Source organism: Balaenoptera acutorostrata, chromosome 9, assembly GCF_949987535.1.
Source record: "Balaenoptera acutorostrata chromosome 9, mBalAcu1.1, whole genome shotgun sequence".
NCBI classification, from domain to species: domain Eukaryota; kingdom Metazoa; phylum Chordata; class Mammalia; order Artiodactyla; family Balaenopteridae; genus Balaenoptera; species Balaenoptera acutorostrata.
Genome location: NC_080072.1, coordinates 50791632 through 50801402, shown reverse-complemented (window position 1 = coordinate 50801402; position 9771 = coordinate 50791632).

Sequence of the window (9771 nt, the reverse complement as noted above, 5' to 3'; positions counted from 1 at the left end):
GTCTCTGGGTTTTGTTATACTGGCATTCAAAGTGGTCTCTGACTCCTTCACCTACTCTTGGTCACAGAAAGGTATTTCCCAGAACTTCTGGGATTTATGAGTAACATGGAGAAAACAAACATGAAACAAAATCTTTAGTAGCTTCCAGGCTAGTAAATGATCTTACTCAGATCAGTTCAAGGGACTATTTGTTTGTTTGTTCATTTATTTATTTATCTTTACTCAACTCAGCTGTATGTCTGTCTGTAATTATGTGTGATATTTGTGTTTCTTCTTTCATAGCTTTGGACTGTGTACTTCAGGAGAATGATGATAATATAGGTCTTATTCCCTACTGTATTATGGAAACTACCACATGGATAATCTTTAATAAAATACAGTTTTGATTAAAATGAATGAAACTTAAAGCGACCCATGTCTGTCTTGTGTGTCTGATGGTTTTTCTGTCTCTTTATGTGTCTGAATATACATGACTCCTGAATGTCTTGTTATTATGCCCTACAATGCCTTCAAATATTTAGACATCCTAAGTTGTATTCTCATCTAATACCCTTGAAAATATAAGATCACAAATCTTTAAGTATGAGTTCATTCCTTCCTCATGCTCTTGGGAATGAATTCAGGGAGATGTAAGCTAAATAAAAGGAACTCTTCCTTGATTTTGTCTGTATGTAATGTGTCATGTTCTGTCAGGCCCATGAGATTGGCATGTCTTTCTGTTTAGACATACCTGTCACACTTGAAATTCCCCCCTCCATATTTATCTGTTCCCTTCCCCTGCTGGACTAGAAAACCCACTCTAAGCACAATGCTTTGAACAGAGTAGGAGCTTAATAAAATGTTCTTTATTAAATAAAATAATAAACTAAGAGTGATTTTGTTCCTGTGTCTTTCTATCCGTCTTGTTTCTGCATCTCCATGTATATCTCTGGATGCCCCTGTCACTCTGGGGGGTCCCTTTAAGCTGCTTGCCCATTCATTATGTGACAGGAGACGTCCCAGAGTGAATAACCTAAGCCCCTTGTGTATGGGGTCTGCCAGTTCTTTCCTGAGTGTGTCTTCTGAGTATACTGAAGCCAAGCTCATAGGACAAACTTTTCAGCTTTCTTAAGTTTCCATTGGTGAATTTTCATTTTAATGTGGTTGTATGAAAGGTTGATTTTTAGTGAACGATTTTCAATCATTGTAGTCTCCACATTTTCCCAAGAGCTGCTGGATACCCACGGAGAGAAAAAAAGAAAAACAAAAAAGAGATACAGAACAGTAGACTACAGGGGATAGCTTATGCTACTACTGCTACTTCTCCTCTTTGCCACTTGTTTGCCTCAGCAGGGGGCAAATAAGAGACCCTCCATAAAACCAAGAATGTCTTTAATAATGCTGGCAATAACCTTGAAGTCAAGTGATGTTTTATTGCAGCTGCCAAAGAACAATTCTTTTTTTGTCTGGTGAGGTATTCTATAGACATTTAGACCACTAGGCCATGAACTGGGCCAGACCTTAAAATAAGGTCTTTATTACATCATGAGACTATGGAAGTATTTGGTGAGCCTGAGGGACCAGAGGTCACTCAGCAACAGGTTCAGGGCCTTGAGAGCATTGTGATTAGAATATCATTACTGTTTGCCAGCTATGGAAACCACGGGATTAGAGCTTACAGTGATGGCAAAGACAAAACAATGCTAGGTTAGTTCCAGCCTGGCAATGAGTCATCAAAGTTACTTATCCCTCCTCCCCTGGGGTAAACATGTGCTAGAAAATACTGTGAAGAGGTGCATTTAGATAGAGTAGAATAACAGCCAGTCAGCAACCATCTTTTCCTCTAATCACAGGAGTGGATATGGTTTTACTACCCTAAAGCAGTCCTTCCATAAAGCATACTCATGAATTAACACATTAGTGAGATACACATGTCATCTTGTTGCCCTGACAGGGCTCTAGGTGTGACTCTGACTACTAGCTTCACACAATTCCAGGTGCACTGAGGCCCTGGTGAGACTTAACATTGCAATAAAACACACCTGATTTTATCTAGTACAAACTGATACATTTAAATTATACGGCGTTTTAAAAAATTCTTTACCAATAACCTTTGAGGGCAGGGGCTACGGTCCAGGCATCACCTCCACTTAAATCAACATTCTCTAGCACAACATAGATGCACGATATATGCTGGCTTGAAGACAGGATGAAGTTTATGTCCCTGACCATTTATAGAGGACCTTTGCCTGCCTCTCTGGGGGATCTGAGGTGTCTGATTGTGGCCACAGAGGCATGAATGCAGGCTGGAGAGGGGAGGCCCAGCACCATCACCTGCTCTGGGAAACATACAAGTTGAAGCACTGCTAGGAGATAGTTAGAGGGGGGCTTAGAATCAGTCAACCACCCTGTGGAGAAGCATGTTTGTGGGCCAGTTGATAACACGAGAGCTCCTAAGGGGCATGCGTTGCTTGTCCAGCTTTTGTGTTTGTGCTAAAGATCAGGTGTCTTAGAGATGAGCCCAAGTGGACAAGATAAACAGTGAGTGAAGAGGACAGAGCAAGCCTTAGGTGGGCAGTGAAAGGTCAGTGGAATAAAGGGAAAGGAAAATGAGTGAAAAGATTATAGAAGACAAAGGAGAAAGGGCCAGAAAATTGAAGTGAGGATCAGAAAAGGGAAGGTCTTTCTGTGGGTAGGATGTTAAAAGAAGACAGGAAATCAGGGTGTTCCTCTGGGTCCCAAAAAAATTCAGGAAAATAATTCTTCACCAAGAACTAACCCCTATCCAGGCCCAAGCAGGAGTTCCTGTGCATGCAGGTTTGGGAGGGTTAAGGTGGGGCTGTTATCTGAGCCCAGAGACACAGGCCCAAACTTTTAGCCCCTTCTAGGACTTGGAGGCTTATCTCTCAGCCACAGACCTTATGGTCTCTAACCACTCCCCTCCCAAGCTTTGCAAATACAGCCCCCCCCCCCCACTACAGTGAATGAACTAGAAGAAAGGCTCTAGGAAAGGGGCAGAAAACAGTCTCTAATGTCTCAATGTGGTTCAGATGGAAGAGAACTGAATACAGGCACGTGAACTTGCAAAGCCCTTTAACCACTGGGTTTTAGTCATTTCTTTGTTAACTGGAATAAAGCCATTTTTAACAGAGGTTTTTGAAGTTAAGAAGAAAAATGATGTTTCTGATGTGCTGACTGGTCACAACAGAGACACTGGCACAATGTACGCATTCAAATGTATCTTCTTCCTTAAGCATTCCCCCTGTATCTATTCTCATTATCTCATGCCTCACAACCAAATCTTGACCAAGATGAAGCATTTCCCGGTCCTTACTCAGCAGTTAGTAAGGACTCAGACAGTCTTCAAAGTTTTACTTCTACCAAGGCAAAACTACCCCTCTTACAATTACACCTCACAAGTCACCCCAGCTTCACTTGGCTCTTCGCTTCCGTGGAGCCGCCAGCTCACTCAGATTTGTTGCACCTTCAACCACTTAATTATGGCTCAGCGTGGGTAGTCCAGTTATGACCTCTCTGTATTTCTAAAAACTCACTGTTTCATGCTTCTCTATACATAAACTAGTGCAGTAGTTTTGGAATCAAATGGTCTGGTTTAGAATGTCAGTTTCCACTTACTGGCTGTGTACTCTGGCAAATCACTTCGTCTTTCTGTGCTTTGGTCTGTTTGGTGTGTTGGATTGTTTTTTTGGTTTTTTTTTTTAAAGCTTTTAAGTTTTTATTTATTTATTTATTTATTTATTTATTTATGTCTGCGTTGCGTCTTCTTTGCTGTGTGTGGGCTTTCTCTAGTTGTGGTGAGCGGGGGCTACTCTTTCGTTGCGGTGCACAGGCTTCTCATTGCAGTGGTTTCTCTTGTTGTGGAGCACGTTCTCTAGGCGCACAGGCTCAGTAGTTGTGGCACATGGGCTTAGTTGCTCCACGGCATGTGGGATCTTCCCAGATCAGGGCTCGAACCTGTGTCCCCTGCATTGGCAGGTGGATTCTTAACTGCTGTGCCGCCAGGGAAGCCCTGTTGGATTGTTTTAATGATGAAATGCATTAATACATGTAATGCACCTAATCGTTCCTGGCCCATAGTAAATATTATAGATGTTTTAGTTATTGTTATTACTATCATTGTTATTATTAGACATTTTGTGAAAATGGGATTATTGGATATTCAGGATGAGTAGAGACCTGGTCTGACCTGCCACAGAAAGCAAGGACTTTGTAAAACTTTGCCTACAAGCACAGTGCTCGATAGTATGTAAGATATTCTAATGGAAAGACTTGTATTCTATTCTTACAAGGACCCTGTGAGAAAAACAGGACCTGGTGGAAGTTTTAGTCCTATTGATCACAAGATTTTTGAGGTTCCCAGAGACTGAGTGACTTAAGGTGTTATGCTTAGAAACAGGAAGAACCAAACTTACAGAGCTAGTGGTGGTTTTCCTCTGTAGGCCAAAGTGTTCTTGGGAGTAGAATGTTGAATTTGTACATTCTCATGAGGATTCAGGGGAACTCTTTTCTGAGGATGTTAGAAGCATCTACTCAGAAACTTTTGCCTTCCTTGTGGCCCTCACAAATCTAGTATAGACCTGTAAGAAGCCTACATCATGGGTCAGTCATGTGAACCAGGTTAGACAGACGTTCATTTACCAACATTTGTTGAGTGCCTTTGAAGTAGAATCTGTGCTAGAGTGCTTGGGATATCAAAATATATATGGCTATATGACCAGGATCTAGGATTAGACATTTAGGGAGGATGAAGTTTTTAAAGGTAGGTATTCATTCATTCACAAATATAAGCTAAGCACGTGCTTATTATCTAGCACTGCATGAGGCCAACATGATAGAAGATGGTACATATGTGCATGCATGTGGGGTGGTAGGCACAAAGTGATAATTAATAGTTAGTAGAAATCCATTAGCAGTGGTATTTTAGCAGCCACTGTGAGCCTCATGCAACACTATTAGGAGATTTACATTCATTATTCCTCAATAAAACTCTATGAAACAGATTTTTTACATCTTATTTTTACTAATAAAAAATAAAATATGATAATTTGAGAAAATCTTTTAAGATCATGTATCCAGTAAATAATTGAGTCTTTTAAAATTTCCATGAAGACTTTAAATAGTTCCATGATACAAATATAACATAATAGATATACTTCATACATATTAAATATAAAGTGAAAGACCCCTCACCATTACCTTCGTACCTTCCTTAGAGAGAATCCCTATTTATAATCCCTCTGCCCTTTTTTCAACACACTTACATACGCATGTATGAAAATACTCAAGCATACAGTCTTGTTTTTGGAGCCAGGAGCTGTGTGGGGCTGTTTCCATCATCCTACACTAAGAGCATTGTTGGCTTGTGTGCATTCTTGGGTTAACGTGAATACAGACTAAGACTCCAAAGAAGCCAATGTTTTTTTAAGAGTGATGACCTTGTTGTCTTTGCTGTCAACAATGGAAAGAAAAGGGACTTTTTTTTAGCATTTCCCCTCAGGAAAAAGAAGTGGGGAAAGAGACCTTGGTTTCCCGCCTCCAACCCTCCTTGTATGGGGTCTACAAGTTCTTCCCTCAAAGGGCCCCCTGGGTGGCCCCAGCTGAGTCAGCGGTTCCATAAACCACTCCTGCCATCTTGTGGCTTGTACAGCATCTACAGGCGGCTCCTGAAGAAAAATGGAGAAAATAAGAAGAAAATGCTACAGGCTACTAATAGTGACTTAAAAGCAATCATGACAACAATAATCATGAAGGTAGTTATTATGTATTATTCCTATCATTGACAGTCTCAGGGTTTTATAGTGAACCCTAAATTTCAGAGTTTGGATTATTAATGCTATGAGACATCAGATAGGTGAAGAACATATCTACCTCTTATACTGACTGGCCAAGACTGGAACTGCTACAGAAAAGTGAGACAGAAATACATATATTATCTATGTAGACTAAACTAAAGTGGCCAGATCATCAGATCAGAGTCATTTATAGAAAAAATTAAACTCAAATCCCTAGAGGAGCACTTTTCTTGATATGTTACTGTTCTATCACCGGACATTGAGTTTTAATGATAGAAAACATCTATTCTGCTTTATTTAGTTAGTTAATGAAAATTATTTATTTATTCATTCATTTATTTAACGGAAAGTCCCTAAATTTTAGTGAGTACTAGTTACCAAGGATCTACCACTGCATATATTCTTTGCCTCTATGATGCTTCTATTTTAAGAGGGAAGGCAAATAAAGAAATTTTAAATGCAACAATGAATAATTACAACTTTATGTAACTGCTATGAAAGAAATGAAAGGTTGATGCAATAGAGAATAACAAAGAAAGAAGTACATCGCTGATGCAACAACTGAGGGCTCTCAGAGGAGGTACTAGAGTGTGATGGGAGAGACGTGGGGGTGGAGAAAGCTTTGCCTTACCACCATTGGTCCTGGAGGTCCAGCCAATGAACACAGAGCAGGAAAAGAGCCAAATGACCATATTTCAGAAAAGTGGCTACCCAGGGGGCTGCACTTTTCAGAGGCACTTAGTGATCAGAATAGTGATTGAACCCTCCCTTTTGCTGGCCCTAGCTATAGACCACCATGGATATTGAAGTAAGAACCTTGTTCTGGATTTATTTCCCCGCATTTCTAGTATATACAGGGCACTAGCACATGACTGTGACATGTACACCACATTCTGATGTTCTGATGTTTATTCCTCAGTTCTCATAGGCTTTTCCCAGGAACCAGGGTCTTTTATATTCCTGTTTTTTTTTAAATAAAATACAAACATTCAAAAGAAAATATGAATATAGGATTTTAATATTTTAGTAGGTAAACTGACCAAACTGTAAAAACCTGAGTTATAGCCTAGAGGTATAAAATTCCATCGTAAAGGATTAACAGAGTGACCAGAGGCAGAGGTACCTCAGTAGGTAGTGATAACAGTACCTAAAGATGCTGACGTTATAAATTGAGGGAAAAAATAATAACTCACTATTTCCAACGGGTGACTTTAGTGTTAATAATGGAAATACCACAGGAGATCATGAACAATTAGAGTATCCAAATTTAATTTGTTTTAGATAAAAGCCTTAAAGTTCATGCATCAGTCAACTTGTTCATAAGATAACGTGTTCAGGAATCTATTAAATGTTTTTATTTTCATTTTTCTTTACAATTCATGCAGGATTGAAGCCACATTGGCTATACCCTTTAGGTCACTGTGATATTGTGATTTATAATCAGAAATATATGTTTGGTCTTTATTTCCATTTCTGGCACAGAGCTAAAACCCTGGGAATTTGCTAAGTGATGAGAGCATATCATGTCTTTTGTTGATAATGAGATGACTTTTGGACCCCATCTAAGGATGGAGGGCTGGTTGCCAGAAGAATCAAGCATGTGGTTAGAGGGTTGGAATTTTCAGTGTCATCCCCCTGACCTCCAAGGAACGGACAGGGGCTGGAGGTTGAATTAATCACAAATAGCCAATGATTTGATCGGTCATGCCTGTGTAATGAAGATGTCATAAAAAAAACACAAAGGGAGGGAGTTCAGAGAGCTTCCAGGTTGGTGAACATGTGGAGGTGCTGAGAGAGTGGCGAGCAAGCTCAGGGAGAGCATGGAAGCTCCACTTCCTGTCCTCACACCACGCTCTATATTTCTTTCATCTGGCTGTTCCTGAATTATATTATTGTATAATAAATGGGTGATATAGTAAGTAAAATGTTTCTCTGAGTTCTCATCTGGCAAATGGATTGAACCCAAAGAGGGGGTTGAGGGAACCTCTGATTTGTAGCCAGTCAGTCAGAAGTACAAGTAACCACCTGGACTTTTAATTGGCATCCTGAGATGAAGGGGTTGTTGGAACCTCCAATCTGTAGCCGGTTGGTTAGAAGCATGGGTGGTAACCTGGGCTTGCAGTTGGAAGTGGAGGGTGGTCTCATGGGACTGAGACTTAAAACTGTGGGATCTGACGCTATCTCCAGGAGGATTGTGTCAGAATCGAGTTGCATTCTAGGACACTCGGCTGGTGTCCAAGAATTTCTCCCCACAAAGTGGAATTGGGTCCCAGAGCCCAAAATAAGTCTGAATGCTTTAGAACAAAACTTGAGAAAAAGCCTACAATAATGTTTTATTGGAGGATATAATCTGAAGGTAATGAAAATGAAGGAGAGGAAAGAAAAAACATGGAAAAAGGGAAGGCAAACACAAGGAGGTATATTACCAGGCTAGCAACAACTTTGCATAAAAATAAAACTTGTTGCTTGGTAATGAGGGATTTAATTGTTATTAAATAATTCATTCAGTATAATGCAAAATCATTTAGGCCAACTACAGAACTGAATGACTTTTTTACACTGTTTGGTCCTTTCTTAGCTAGTTCTTTTTCATGTTAGATCTGTGTTTCTAACATGTTAGATCTGTACGATATATGGTTAAGCCTTGAACAATGTGGGATTTAAGGGCATCAACCACCATGCAGTTGAAAATCCATGTACAACTTTCCAGTCAGCTCTACATATCCTTGGTTCCCCATCCATGGATTCAACCACCCTGGATTGTGTAGTACTATTGTATGTATTTATTGAAAAGCATTCATGTATAAGTAGATCCATGCAATTCAAACCTGAGATGTTCAAGGGTCAACTGCATATATTGTACAGGAGCAGAATTTGCCACCTCATAATACTTCTCTTTGGCATACTATTTTCTAAGGCATAGCAGACATGGGAGAAATTCTGAAAACCAAGTAGGAGTTACCCTTTTGTAAGAAACATTTACATTTATAAGGGAAATCTCCATTTGTAACAGTGTCTCCCTAGCTGTACCAGGAAGAGGGGGATGACCAAATCTCTAGAAACTACTATCAATGCAGAGGCAATGACTTAAATCCCCATAGCAACTACAACCACACCCTTGTTAACTGTGTTTTTCCTGGTAACCTCCCATATTTGACTCTCCCAACCCTCAAAGTCCTCTTTTGTCTTTAGCGGAGGATGGTATTTAAGGTGAGGGTTTTGGCCACTTCAAAGGGTAGCTTAGTTTTCCTGGTCTCTCCCATACATGTTATTAAATTTTCAGGGGATTTTTTTTTCCTGTTAATTTGTCTCATATCAATTTAATTTTTAGACCAACCAGAAGAACCTAGAAGGGTAGAGGAAAATTTCTTCCTCCTTGATAATTGTAATGAGTCTTTCTACCCAGAGAGAGCAGAAGATGATGAAGCCAAAGCTAAATGGTGCATATTTCTTTGTTCAGTTCACAGAAATAACTCTTCCTGTTTAGCCTCACTTCCTATCTCATCTATTCTGTATTCTATGACCATGTACCTCACCTGTCTCTGCTTGCCAGTGCCTTCAGCTTTCTGTAGAACTTCTCACCCTGCTGAGTAGAAGGATTCATATAGGCTCCTACAGGTCCTCAGGGAAGGATGTATCTTCTTTGTTTACAGGATCCCAAGGGACAGAAGCAAGGAAGATTTGTGTGGCATGTACTGCTCTGGACCACATGTAGATAAGGGACAAAAAGAAGTGCACAGAGATTCCAAGCTGACTTTCCAAAGAAAACCTGAGCAAAATCAAACCAAAAACAAAACCAAACCAACGAACTTAGCAAACAAAAAGCTTTGTGCAAATGGTTTCTCTAAAGATGTTTTTGACAGAGAATTTCTGGAATTCTTTTGAAAGGGAAAAATTATTGGGAGCAAATTCTCTTTATGAAGTATTCATCATATAAAACACTGAACCAGGAACTTTCCAGCAATATTCTCTATCATAT